Genomic DNA, 15,000 nt, shown 5'->3' with positions numbered 1-15,000 from the left:
CTCACATCCTGAGTTATCTCAGTGTTACACACACCAGCTCACATCCTGAGTTCTCTCAGTGTTACACACACCAGCTCACATCCTGAGTTATCTCAGTGTTACACACACCAGCTCACATCCTGAGTTCTCTCAGTGTTACACACACCAGCTCACATCCTGAGTTATCTCAGTGTTACACACACCAGCTCACATCCTGAGTTCTCTCAGTGTTACACACACCAGCTCACATCCTGAGTTATCTCAGTGTTACACACACCAGCTCACATCCTGAGTTCTCTCAGTGTTACACACACCAGCTCACATCCTGAGTTCTCTCAGTGTTACACACACCAGCTCACATCCTGAGTTCTCTCAGTGTTACACACACCAGCTCACATCCTGAGTCCTCCTCCCGTCTGGCGGTCTTCCTCAGATGTGCCTGGTCTCTTTAGCATGAAGAGAAGAGCTAATGTCCCCCTGCTCCATAGCCCAGTGAACTCCACTTCATCAGTCCGGTGTTTAAAACTGAATCACCACAGCATATGACATGAGATGAATTCTTATGGACCCAAGTCCATTTGCAGAACTGGACTCATGATGCAGAATTTGTTGTTCAAAGAGCTCAAAGCTTTAGTATGAAAGGCCTGGAGCCTGGATGTTTTCAGATTATTTTCTCTCAAGCAGTTAGATGAAGTTCACATAACCAAAAACTTCGTTTTATCCTCCACTCCCCATTAAAATGTTGTTTTTCTCGTTACCGGCAGAGAGTTCTGTGGGCTGCACCATGTCAGGCTGAAGTTAAAGGGTGGTGCATTAGTGTGGTGCATTAGGGTGGTGTATTAGGGTGGTGCATCTGGGTGGTGTATTTGTGTGGTGCATTAGGGTGGTGTATTAGTGTGGTGCATTAGGGTGGTGCATTAGTGTGATGTATTAGGGTGGTGCATTAGGGTGTTAAATTAGGGTGGTTCATTAGGGTGGTGTATTAGTGTGGTGCATTAGTGTGGTATATTAGGGTGGTGCATTAGTGTGATGCATTAGGGTGGTATATTAGGGTGGTGCATTAGTGTGGTGCATTAGGGTGGTATATTAGGGTGGTGCATTAGGGTGGTGCATTAGGGTGGTGTATTAGGGTGGTGTATTTGTGTGGTGCATTAAGGTGGTGCATTAGGGTGGTGTATTAGTGTGGTGCATTAGGGTGGTGCATTAGTGTGATGTATTAGGGTGGTGCATTAGGGTGGTAAATTAGGGTGGTTCATTAGGGTGGTGTATTAGTGTGGTGCATTAGTGTGGTATATTAGTGTGGTGCATCTTGGTGGTGTATTAGTGTGGCATTAGGGTGGTGCATTAGGGTGGTGTATTAGTGTGGTGCATCTGGGTGGTGTATTAGTGTGGTGCATTAGTGTGGTATATTAGTGTGGTGCATCTGGGTGGTGTATTAGTGTGGTGCATTAGTGTGGTATAGTAGTGTGGTGCATCTGGGTGGTGTATTAGTGTGGTGCATTAGTGTGGTATATTAGTGTGGTGCATCTGGGTGGTGTATTAGTGTGGTGCATTAGTGTGGTATATTAGTGTGATGTATTTGGGTGGTGCATTAGGGTGGTAAATTAGGGTGGTGTATTAGTGTGGTGCATTAGTGTGGTATATTAGTGTGGTGCATCTGGGTGGTGTATTAGTGTGGTGCATTAGTGTGGTGTATTAGTGTGGTGCATCTGGGTGGTGTATTAGTGTGGTATATTAGTGTGGTGCATTAGTGTGGTATATTAGTGTGGTGCATCTGGGTGGTGTATTAGTGTGGTATTAGGGTGGCATGTGCAGCTGATGGTACTGGATCATGCTGAGGGGCATTATCTCTATGGTGTGTTCCTGCACTGTCCTACACTATGTGATCACTCTCTATGGTGTGTTCCTGCACTGTCCTACACTATGTGATCACTCTCTATGGTGTGTTCCTACACTGTCCTACACTATGTGATCACTCTCTATGGTGTGTTCCTACACTGTCCTACACTATGTGATCGCTCTCTATGGTGTATTCCTACACTGTCCTACACTACTAACTGTTAATACAGTTAGTAATTTCTGTGGAACTGATTGCTTTGGTGAATACTTTTGTGTATGTTTGACTGAATTTGTACAGCTTAGCGGTGTCTCAGTGTTCCTGGGTTGTCTTCAGGTGCACAGGGTTTGTGGTCTGACAGTGAATGCACTAATGAAGGAGGGTCCGTGTCAGTGATGGCGAGGTGAGGGGAGGTGAGGTGGGGTGAGGTGAGGTGAGGTGGGGTGAGGTGGGGGGCAGGTGGTGAGGTGAGCTGAGGTGAGGTGAGGTGAGGTGGGGGGCAGGTGGTGAGGTGAGGTGAGGTGGGGGGCAGGTGGTGAGGAAATGAGGTGAGGTGAGGTGAGGTGAGGTGAGGTGAGGTGAGGTGGGGTGAGAGGAGGTGAGGTGAGGTGAGGTGAGGTGAGGTGAGGTGAGGTGAGGTGGGGGGCAGGTGGTGAGGTGAGGTGAGGTGGGGGGCAGGTGGTGAGGAGGTGAGGTGAGGTGGGGTGAGAGGAGGTGAGGTTAGAGGAGGTGAGGTGAGGGGCAGGTCACAGTACACATCACTCGCTTGGTCTCCATAACTCTGCAGTGATGGGACAGAGTTGGTAATCTCTGTACAGCAGAGATTAAATGCTTACACTGTGACTGAGACATTAGGGGCGACATTGGCTCAGGAGTTAAGAGCAGTCATCTCATTGGCTCAGGAGTTAAGAGCAGTCATCTCATTGGCTCAGGAGTTAAGAGCAGTCATCTCATTGGCTCAGGAGTTAAGAGCAGTCATCTCATTGGCTCAGGAGGTAAGAGCAGTCATCTCATTGGCTCAGGAGTTAAGAGCAGTCATCTCATTGGCTCAGGAGTTAAGAGCAGTCATCTCATTGGCTCAGGAGGTAAGAGCAGTCATCTCATTGGCTCAGGAGGTAAGAGCAGTCATCTCATTGGCTCAGGAGGTAAGAGCAGTCATCTCATTGGCTCAGGAGGTTGCCTAGCAGTCAGATTGCTGCCGGTTCGATCCTGCCGTTGGTGTACGAATGGGTAAATGAGAACCATCAATTGTACAGCGCTTTGGATAAAGGCACTATATAAATTCAAACATTTAGCATTGGGAATGAGGGCAGTGGGGTGTTATGGATGGTGAGTGAGGGGTGTGGTATGGGGTGTCTTTGCTGTTCCTCTGGCTGCAGTGCTCTGGAGCTCGTGCAGGACAGGAGTTACACTATTGGTCTTTGCTGCTGTTTGTACTGATGTTGTAATTGTGTGTGTCTACAGACAAAAGCCGTTGCTGAATATAAATGTCAGTTTCTACACCCTAATCTGCGGGCAGCTTTTCTGGGACAGCTGCCCATGACTGGAATCATTCCCAAGGGGGGATCAGACCTGGCAACCCATCCCTGAGTAACACATTATAAAATGGGTTGTGTCGATCCTGGATGCTGATTGGCTGAGACCGCATTCTACAGCGTTTGCAAATCCAAAACAGTAACAGTCAATCAAATGGCCTGTTTGTAGATGGTATGCCTCGGTGCACAAACTGTTACATACAAATATCACAAAAGACTTGATATTTTTTGCTCAATTGTTTCCAGATATTGGAACCATTTTATAAACACAATACAAGAGGATGTGCTGTATACTGAATACTGTCAGGGCAACAGGGAACTGCCTACACTCTCACTGCATCCTGCCTAAATGTGTGTGTGTGTGTGTGTGTGTGTGTGTGTGAGTGTGAGTGAGTGTGTGTGAGTGTGTATGTGTGTGTGTGTGTGTGTGTGTGTGTGTGTGTGTGTGTGAGAGTGTGTGTGTGTGTGTGTGTGAGTGTGTGTGTGTGGCATTTCCCACAGCCGGACACTCATCACCTTATCCTCCTGGCCGTGTAACCCTGCCCCCCCTCTCTCACCTGGTTTAATCTGCCTTCTGTTCCCAACATTTCAATTTTCATCCCTCTAATCTCCCACCCCTAATGGGGACCTTGCTTCTACAAAACAATTATCCTCCTCTTCCTTTCCCCCTCTCTCTCTTCTCCTCTTCACCCTTTCTTTCTCTCTATTATCCTTGCCTCTCTCTCTCACTTAACCTGCTCTCTCTCTCTCTCTCTCACTTATCCTGTTCTCTCTCTCTTCACACCACCTTTACCAGTCTGTCAGATGTTCGTTCATGCGTGCAACAAACAGCTTGTGTGTAACAAATTCTGTGCAAAGCCGGTTCTTAAAGGATGACTGCAGAACCCTGGTGTGTGTGCAGAGAGGCTGCTAATTACTGCACCTTCATGCAACCTGATCTACGCTCTGTAGGGCAGGGGCAGGGAATTCTGGGTAATTTGTTGCTTCTCTGATGTGTCTCTGTCCTGTGTTTACCATGTTCCATTTTGTCCTCTCTCTGCATAGATCTTGGAGGGTTGCGGGCTGTATTTTGGGGTGCAGTGACACACTCAGGGTTAAGAGGTCCGGGGTGTATTTTGGGGTGCGTGCGAGCGAGTCAGTGCGTGCGTGGGTGTGAGCGAGTCAGTGAGTGCGTGCGTGCGAGCGAGTCAGTGCGTGCGTGGGTGCGTGCGTGTGAGCGAGTCAGTGCGTGCGTGTGAGCGAGTCAGTGAGTGTGTGCGTGTGAGCGAGTCAGTGAGTGTGTGCGTGTGAGTGAGTCAGTGCGTGCGTGCGTGTGAGCGAGTCAGTGAGTGCGTGTGAGCGAGTCAGTGAGTGTGTGCGTGTGAGTGAGTCAGTGAGTGCATGTGAGCGAGTCAGTGAGTGTGTGTGAGCGAGTCAGTGAGTGCGTGTGAGCGAGTCAGTGAGTGTGTGTGAGCGAGTCAGTGCGTGCGTGCGTGTGAGTCAGTGAGTGAGTCAGTGAGTGCGTGTGAGCGAGCGAGTCAGTGAGTGAGTCAGTGAGTGCGTGTGAGCGAGCGAGTCAGTGAGTGAGTCAGTGAGTGCGTGTGAGCGAGCGAGTCAGTGAGTGAGTCAGTGAGTGCGTGTGAGCGAGTCAGTGAGTGCGTGTGTGAGCGAGTCAGTGCGTGCGTGTGAGCGAGTCAGTGAGTGCGTGTGAGCGAGTCAGTGAGTGTGTGTGAGCGAGTCAGTGAGTGCGTGTGAGCGAGTCAGTGAGTGTGTGTGAGCGAGTCAGTGCGTGCGTGTGAGTGAGTCAGTGAGTGAGTCAGTGAGTGCGTGCGTGTGAGCGAGCGAGTCAGTGAGTGCGTGCGTGTGAGCGAGCGAGTCAGTGAGTGAGTCAGTGAGTGCGTGTGAGCGAGTCAGTGAGTGAGCGAGTCAGTGAGTGCGTGCGTGTGAGCGAGTCAGTGAGTGAGCGAGTCAGTGAGTGAGCGAGTCAGTGAGTGCGTGCGAGTGAGCGAGTCAGTGAGTGCGTGCGTGTGAGCGAGTCAGTGAGTGAGTGCGTGCGTGCGAGTCAGTGAGTGCGTGCGTGTGAGCGAGTCAGTGAGTGAGTGAGTGAGTGCGTGCGTGCGAGTGAGTCAGTGCGTTTGTGCGTGCGAGTCAGTGAGTGCGTGCGTGAGTGAGTGTGAGTGGGTTGGTGGGTGAGCACTGTTTCATGTAAAGGTCACTTAAACGAACCTGATGAGTAATTGAAGAACATGAGTAATTGTTCTGTGCTTTTGTTAAGGCAAGCTACACCACAGAACGATTCCATAAAAATATTTATGAATGTGTTAAAGAATGGATAAATGAAGCAGCGCATTTAGTCTGCGTTATGTGTCTGTGCCTGTGTTACGCACTGAGCTATCTATCTTTGTCCTCCAGCTAGCTTGTAATGATGGTAAAATAACCAGTTCAGCGACAATAACAAGCTCAAGAGGTCACAGCACACATTCTGGTGCACAAATGAAGGTCCTCCATCTTGGGCACAGTGGGCCTCATTTATCAAACGTTTATCAAATGCTAGCTCCGTAACCGATTCATTTCATAAAAATACATTAAAGAAAAGCTGCCTGTAGTAATATGTAGCTGCACAGTATCTGTGGTCACCGAACCTGAAACTACTTCACTGTGGGAGGAATGTTCCACCTTTCTTGCCTCCCATTTTGTTTTTACCTGTTGCATAATGCGTGTTACTTGAGAAAGAGTTTACAACAGCTAGGCTGTATATTTCCAGGCTTTAGTCTTCCCCAACTCTGACAATTCACTGTTTACACTACAAAATAAAGTGTGTTTTTGAATTGTACTTCCATTAACAAAACTTCAATCTCCACTTCATAGAAGCTTTTTCTTTTTTTCTCTTTAAAAAGCTGAAATTCCATGTATGGTATTTGGGCGTCAATTTATGCTAATCACAAATTTTGAGAATATGCCTTTGATGTATGATTACTTGGTATTTATCAACATACACATGTGGAAATGGAAAAAAGCTGTGTCTACACGTGTTTGATAAATCTGGTGGAATTTGTTAGTTTGGTTCTGATCACACACAAATTTTCACACAGATTTACAAAAATATTGATAAATGAGGCCCTCCATTTGTTTCAGCATTACATTTTTACTCTGTGTGGGTGATCATAGCATTAGCATAGCTTTAGTGATCATATACTGCAGCTCCTAGCATTGGTGATCATATACTGCAGCTCCTAGCATTAGTGATCATATACTGCAGCTCCTAGCATTAGTGATCATATACTGCAGCTCCTAGCATTGGTGATCATATACTGCAGCTCCTAGCATTGGTGATCATATACTGCAGCTCCTAGCATTAGTGATCATATACTGCAGCTCCTAGCATTAGTGATCATATACTGCAGCTCCTAGCATTGGTGATGGTGGATGGGGGGTGGTGGATGGGGGATTGATTAATTCAGCTTCATCTTTTTCTCCTTTTCCAACTTAGGCCACTCTCTGACATGCAAACTCTCCGTTGTCATAATGGTGAAACATGAAAGTATCCCTGTAAATGTTTAAATGCTAATGGCCTGGCCAACTGTAAAAACAGCAAAGAGCTGTGTTTAATGGGTTAAAGGAAAAGAAGTATCAAATACTTTGCATACAGGAAACACATTCTACAGCCTCTGATGAGTTACTATGGGAGGCAGAATGGGGAGGACAAATGTACTTCAGCCATGGGCTGAGAAGGGCAAGGGGTGTTATGATTCTATTTAATGATATCGATTTTAAGGTTCATGAGGCTACAGTTGATACAAGAGGAAGATGGCTCATACTTAATATAGGGGTGAATGAAAAAGTAATTACTATTATTAACTATGCACCCAGTAATGATGACCCAGGCTTTTAAATTATATTGGATAACATTTTAAATTTGCAAGATAAAATACATTCAACCATCATAGTTGGGGACTATAATACAGTACAAAATTACTCCTTAGAAAGGGTAATCATTCTGCCAATTATCACCCAAATTCATACAAAGAGAATCAAATATTATGAGCACAGTAGATCTGGTTGATATCTGGAGACTTTTATACGGAAACAACTTCATTACGCCAGTCGTATTGACTACTGTTACATTTCTTTTCACTTGTTCCGAATGTTAAAAAAGTGGAGGGGGAATGAAGTTATTGTTACATTATTGTGATGAACCTCATGACAACAGAATCATCCCGTGGGTGTGAAATGTAATTAGAGCCTTCTGTATATATAATTAACACCAAAAAATTAATAAGCAACTTTTTCTCTCACAATTTTAAATATGCTGACCTACTAATCGTTTGGGATACTTAAATGTTATTACTGGGGTCAATATTCATTTTTTTCTTTTAAACAATATTGGAATAAAGAAAAAATATGAATGGCAAAAATAGAACAATTGATAATACTGGTCGACTCAACTAGGGATAGTGGAACTATAATAGTGTTAGATCAGGCAGTTTGTACTCGAAAGTACACACACACACTCACTCACACACACTCACACACACACACACACACACACACTCACTCACTCACACACACACACTCACTCACACACACTCACACACACACACACACACTCACACACACACACTCACTCACTCACACACACACACACACACACACACTCACACACACACACTCACTCACTCACACACACACACACACACACACTCACACACATACACACACATTCACTCACTCACACACACACTCTCACACACACTCACACACACATACTCACTCACACACACACACACACACTCACTCACACACACTCACACACACTCACACACACACACTCACTCACTCACACACACACACACACACACACACAGACACACACACACACACACACACACTCACACACATACACACACATTCACTCACTCACACAAACACTCTCACACACTCTCACACACACACTCACACACATACATAATACAGAGACGTGTTTTAATGACATGACAAGCCAAGCTCGTCTAATTTGGTATGAATATGTTCTGGAAAAAATGAAGAATTCCCAACACATTTTCACTGATTGGAATGGCAGACTGACTGGTGCATCCTTGTGTGACGTTCAGGCAGTCTTAATCCTGCGCATAAACTAGTGCCAGTTCAAAGAAGGTGACTAAACATCAGTGACGTTATTACCTGGTGTAAGCTTGATATATATGCAGCCTCCTGCCAAAACTAAACTATTCTTATTTCACCAGGACAAAATTCACCAGGCAAACATCAAAACATGTAGGGCTGTTCTGAGCATGAACAGGCAATCTGTCCTGTGGTAAATGGAAAAATACACACAGGGCAAGAGGTGCACCTGCAGGTTTGAAGCATTCTCTGCAGAGTAACAGCGTGGCAGTGTTGCTGGTTCGATCCCCCGCCCGGGCTGTGTCGAAGTGTCCCTGAGCAAGACACCTAACCCCCAAATGCTCCTGACGAGCTGGTCGGGGCCTTGCATGGCAGCCAATCGCCGTCGGTGTGTGAGTGTGTGTATGAATGGGTGAATGGAGAAGTATCAATTGTACAGCGCTTTGGATAAAGGCGCTATATAAATGCCAACCATTTACCATTTACCATTTACCACTCATCTTCTGGGCAAAAAAAAAAAAAACGTTAAAAAAATGCATATTGCATAAAATGATAACATCTGCAGTCTGATAACCATGTCCGTAAACTGCTTAAGTACTAAGTACTTTAATTAGTATTGGATATTCCTTCTTAATAGCTTGCATATCTATTACTACCAGATATGTCCTTAGAGCACAAAACGTCCTACAGTAAGTGTTTTATTGAGATCAATTAGCAGCTAGTCACACTTTTGGGGAATCGCAGTAATGGTCATCAGACTTGAGGAAGGCAGAGTATAAAGCCATGCGCTCTAAAAGACGGGATTTGATATTTTGACCATTTTATTAGTCAAGTCAGATTTTGATTAGATATTTTTTTCTGAATATCCTCCTGAGTTTACCCAGAGATGTAAAATCTAGGTTCAGAAAGTAAAAGTCCTCCCAGTACTTTGTTCCAATCGCTTGGATTTGCTAATTAGAACAATTTTTCAGCCAGGAGATATAACTAATTTGTGAAGTCAGTCGAGTTTGCGGGTAGGACTTCTACTTTTCTCACTCCGTGGACCCCTGACCGGGGGCTGGCGAGGCGAAAACTTTCGGTGCATTCGATCTGCGCGTGCTGACGTCAGGCAGGCAGCGCGCGCGAACCGGACCCCCCCCCCCCCCTCCGGTGAAAACAGCGCGCGCCGCTGTCCCATCTTTACCGAAGCAACCGGAGAGATGACCGGCTGATCTGCTGAGCGCCGATGGCAGGAGACCGAGCGGGGGACGGTGTGCAGTGATTCCTGGGAAGGCGAATCACGGAATGACGGAATAAACCGAGGGCAGGCAGCCGCATTCCGCTTTTAGACTTTTAAGCAAGACGAGGACATATTTGGAATACAGTATGCTCGATGAAAGGGAAGCTTAGTGGCGGGATTATCAACAATTATCGCTTTTATTTTACCGGGCTGGGTTGTGTATGGTATTTATGCTTTTCGTTTAATTTAGTCAGTGGTGGTGTTCCGATATATATATTTATGTGAATCCTGCTTCGTGTGTGTGCATGTGAGTGTGCGCTCGCTCAAGTCATTGGAGGGACAACGGGGGATTTTCTCAATGGCACGACGGGGAGATCTGTCGCTGCACTAGATTGTGTTTCACTCTCCGGGGAGTCAGAGATGGGAGACTTCGCGCAGATCAACGAACCCGACCAACAGATATCTCACAGCCACTGCTAACAGCGATAAGGTATGTAGTTAATCTGTGTGTGTGCTGTCATTTCTGGCTGCCTCGTCGCTATACCCTACCTGTCTGAGTGCATTGCGAGTGATCGGACAGCGGCTGTGAACTGGTCTCCGAATGCGGCTAGCATCAAATAGGCGACTTTGATTACGGTCCTGGCTGCAAATGAGTAACCTTTCTGAAATATAGCCTAAAATCCAACCCGTAAAATAAGATCGTCCTCACAAACAAGAACTGGCATCTACAACTGTGTGACAAAGTGGTCGCGTGTCATTTCAATCTTTTGCATTGAACGTGTGCGCGCGTGCGCGTGTGTAATGCACCCGAATTTGCAATAAATATACAGCAATAGAGGGTGAAAGAGATGTGTGTCTTAAGAGAACACATTAATTCTCCCTGCTAATTGTCGCGCAGTCTGGTACCCGATTCAACGCATAACTCGCCCCTGTTGAGCAACTGAAATGCGTGCAGCGAATGATAAAAAGTATCCCTTATTGTATACGGATGCGCCGCATTTGGGGATCATTTCGCGATCAAATAAAACCGGCGATTAAAGCTCCAACACACTGTAATCAGAATACAGCTCCCTTACATAATACGAGTATAAACAATTATGCAAATACGAATATCCATTTGGATAAGCAGTGCTTTCTGTCAGTTCCTCTTCATTGTATGTTGAATGATCTGGAAGGTATATTTTTCATGCTGATATCCCCTACTTCAGGAGAATTTTAGAAATTATATAGGTGATTTCCTAACATGAAACCCAGATCTGACCCATATCACGAACCGGGCGCCTGGTGGAGAGACGGGTTTGTGGCTTCGTGTGTTTGGCGCCCGCTGTAGTCATTTCAGACAATCGTTGGGTTGAGAATAGGTTTTGTTTTTAGAAGTAATGCTGCGTGTCTTGCCCAGATTCACTGAAGCCTCAGTAATCTGAATATCGTCCTCACGATATCATCCGGTGAGTGCCGCACAGATCGGTGGGTCGGTGCCCTGGCCTGTAGCGTACAGATGTATTGATCCATGCCTTTCCCCCAAGAAACAGGTGGGCTACTTTTAAGACTGTGATTTCATAACGCAAGAAGCCTTTACTGTGGTCTGCCGGTGTCCTGATTTGTATTATTGGATGCTCGGATACTGAGAGCATTGGCAAGCTTGTGCATTATAGTCTACTGAGGAACTAATGGTACAAACTACTTTTTTCTTCATTGTATTTATCAGCATAGTTATTATTGAGTGTTCTGAAATCCAGTTCATGGGGTTGTCAGGCTATTGTGCAAATCCCCAACGTCTCTGTTCAGGAGTAGTTTGTTGCACGCAGTTTTCTGACTCGCACTGAATGGAGGATGACCCTGTGAACTTGCGGTGAAGGCAGGCGGTTATGAATATTAATTGCTTCGGCCATTTCCCGTGGTTTCGGATTGCTATCAGTATGGATATGTGTAGCGCCAATAATTCACAACATACCTACATTCTGGACTTGGCAGCATATAAATATGAAGTGGTTTAGTTTATGTTTTAGGGTTTAGTGTTGGGGGAAGCTCACTTGGGGGGGAGCGTTTCTCAGAGTGAGGATTTAGATCCTGTTTCAGAGGGCCCAAAGTGACAGAACCAGAGGGCCAAAGTGACAGAACAAGAGGGCCCAAAGTGACAGAACCAGAGTGCCCAAAGTGACAGAACCAGAGGGCCCAAAGTGACAGAACCAGAGGGCCAAAGTGACAGAACCAGAGGGCCCAAAGTGACAGAACCAGAGGGCCCAAAGTGACAGAACCAGAGGGCCAAAGTGACAGAACCAGGAACTAAAACGTCTTTCTGTGGACCCTTGCTCGGTTCCTTTTCTTTACCGTTAAACATAGTTTCCTGTTTTATTTCTTTGTTTGTTTTGAAAGCCCACTTTCTTGGTGTGATTTAATTTCAGTTTTAGTGCTTTCAATCAGCTCAGGCAGGTTTTATGTGCAATAAAGGACATGCTGTTTCTGACTCGCAGCCAGATTCGCCCTGCCTGGGAGAGGGGCACGGGGGAAAGAGAATGCACTGCACATGAGTCCACAGCAGAAGCAACAGCAATGCTGCCTTTACAGCAGCAGGTGTGAACAGATTAAAACTTAAAGAAGGGGTATCTTCAGGGGTCCAGGAGCCGTGGGCACGGACAAAGGGCTGGTGTTGTGCAGGAAGAATCTGCACACATGGCACCATGTTACACTACCATTATTTAGCTGAAGCTTTTATCCGAAGCAGCTTAGAGTTGATTAGAGTAAGCAGGGGATAATCCCCCCTGGAGCAAAAGTTTTGGACTCTGAGAGGGCTTTTGTCCACTGTGTAAGGATCCTGGGAGATGAGGAGAGGGCCTGGGAGATGAGGAGAGGGTGGCACTGGGGGGGGGATAGGCCAGGCAGTCTCAGGTGCTGTATGGAATAGGAAATAGTTTCAGATGAAAATAAGATGAAATGTTTATCTGAAGAATAATCAGCATGGGGTTGGAGATGAGGGTGGTTTGATCCTGGTGCTCTGGGTTCCTCCCTCTGTCCAGACACGTGCAGACTGTCTGTGTGACCGCCCTGCTTAAATATTATATAATTTAAATATAATATAAATAAAGCAGAAATTGGACGAAGTGAAGGGATCCCAGCTAACAGAGCAGGAGCCCGGATCTCTGAGCCTCACCTGCCTGCATGAGGTCTGATTTAGCTGCTGAGCGTTTGAGATCCATATCTGAGCTGATGGACAAAGATACTCTGGGAGGCTCAATTAAACCTGAGTGTGAGTGTCTTTGCTTGCGTGTGCGAGTTTAATAGGGAGTGTGTGTGTGAGTTTACATTTTAATAGTGTGTGTGTGTGTGTGTGTGTGTGTGTGAGTGTGTGTGTGAGTTTAATAGTGTGTGTGTGTGTGTGTGTGTGTGTGTTTGTGCGTATGTGTGTGTGAGTTTAATAGTGTGTGTGTGTGTGAGTGTGAGTTTAATAGTGTGTGTGTGAGTATGTGTGTGAGTTTAATAGTGTGTGTGTGAGTGTGTGTGTGAGTTTAATAGTGAGTGTGTGTGTGTGTGAGTGTGTGTGTGTGAGTTTAATAGTGAGTGTGTGTGTGAGTTTAATAGTGTGTGAGTGTGAGTGTGTGTGTGAGTTTAATAGTGGGTATGTGTGTGTGTGAGAGTTTAATAGTGTGTGAGTGAGTTTAATAGTGGGTATGTGTGTGTGTGTGAGTGTGTGTGTGAGTTTAATAGTGTGTGTGTGTGTGTGAGTGTGTGTGTGAGTGTGTGTGTGAGTTTAATAGTGTGTGTGTGTGTGTTTGTGCGTATGTGTGTGTGAGTTTAATAGTGTGTGTGTGTGTGTGTGTGAGTGTGTGTGTGAGTTTAATAGTGAGTGTGTGTGTGAGTTTAATAGTGTGTGAGTGTGTGTGTGAGTTTAATAGTGTGTGTGTGAGTATGTGTGTGAGTTTAATAGTGTGTGTGTGAGTGTGTGTGTGAGTTTAATAGTGAGTGTGTGTGTGAGTTTAATAGTGTGTGTGTGTGAGAGAGAGTTTAATAGTGGGTATGTGTGTGTATGAGAGTTTAGTAGTGTGTGTGTGTGTGTGTGTGTGTGTGTGTGTGTGTGTGTGAGTGTGTGTGTGAGTTTAATAGTGAGTGTGTGTGTGAGTTTAATAGTGTGTGAGTGTGTGTGTGAGTTTAATAGTGGGTATGTGTGTGTGTGTGTGAGTGTGTGTGTGAGTTTAATAGTGAGTGTGTGAGTGAGTTTAATAGTGGGTATATGTGTGTGTGTGAGTGTGTGTGTGAGTTTAATAGTGAGTGTGTGTGTGAGTTTAATAGTGTGTGAGTGTGTGTGTGAGTTTAATAGTGGGTATGTGTGTGTGTGAGAGTTTAATAGTGTGTGAGTGAGTTTAATAGTGGGTATGTGTGTGTGTGTGAGAGTTTAATAGTGTGTGTGTGTGTGTGTGTGTGTGAGTGTGTGTGTCAGTTTAATAGTGAGTGTGTGTGTGAGTTTAATAGTGTGTGAGTGTGTGTGTGAGTGTGTGAGAGTTTAATAGTGGGTATATGTGTGTATGAGAGTTTAATAGTGTGTGAGTGAGTTTAATAGTGGGTATGTGTGTGTGTGTGAGAGTGTGTGTGTGTGAGTTTAATAGTGAGTGTGTGTGTGTGTGAGTTTAATAGTGTGTGAGTGTGTGTGTGAGTTTAATAGTGGGTATGTGTGTGTGTGAGAGTTTAATAGTGTGTGAGTGAGTTTAATAGTGGGTATGTGTGTGTGTGTGAGAGTTTAATAGTGTGTGTGTGTGTGTGTGTGTGTGTGTGTGAGTGTGTGTGTGAGTTTAATAGTGAGTGTGTGTGTGAGTTTAATAGTGTGTGAGTGTGTGTGTGAGTTTAATAGTGGGTATGTGTGTGTGTGAGAGTTTAATAGTGTGTGAGTGAGTTTAATAGTGGGTATGTGTGTGTGTGTGAGAGTTTAATAGTGTGTGTGTGTGTGTGTGTGTGTGTGTGTGTGTGAGTGTGTGTGTGTGTGAGTTTAATAGTGAGTGTGTGTGTGAGTTTAATAGTGTGTGAGTGTGTGTGTGTGAGTGTGTGAGAGTTTAATAGTGGGTATGTGTGTGTGTGAGAGTTTAATAGTGTGTGAGTGAGTTTAATAGTGGGTATGTGTGTGTGTGTGAGTGTGTGTGTGAGTTTAATAGTGAGTGTGTGTGTGAGTTTAATAGTGTGTGAGTGAGTTTAATAGTGGGTATGTGTGTGTGTGAGAGTTTAATAGTGGGTATGTGTGTGTGTGAGAGTTTAATAGTGTGTGAGTGAGTTTAATAGTGTGTGTGTGTGTGTGAGAGTTTAATAGTGTGTGAGTGTGTGTGTGAGTTTAATAGTGTGTGAGT

The 15,000-nt window shown here is 45.3% G+C and overlaps 1 pseudogene; it reads left to right on the top strand.

Annotated features, from left to right (window-relative positions):
• Positions 1 to 9,649: 9,649 nt before the first annotated feature.
• LOC133134669 (adhesion G protein-coupled receptor B2-like) overlaps positions 9,650 to 15,000 on the top strand; it is a 120,289-nt pseudogene continuing 114,938 nt past the window's right edge.

The sequence above is a fragment of the Conger conger genome, chromosome 1 (assembly GCF_963514075.1).
Source record: "Conger conger chromosome 1, fConCon1.1, whole genome shotgun sequence".
In the NCBI taxonomy this organism is placed as follows: domain Eukaryota; kingdom Metazoa; phylum Chordata; class Actinopteri; order Anguilliformes; family Congridae; genus Conger; species Conger conger.
The sequence above is the reverse complement of the archived record's forward strand: the minus strand, read 5'-3'. Positions and strand labels throughout refer to the sequence as shown.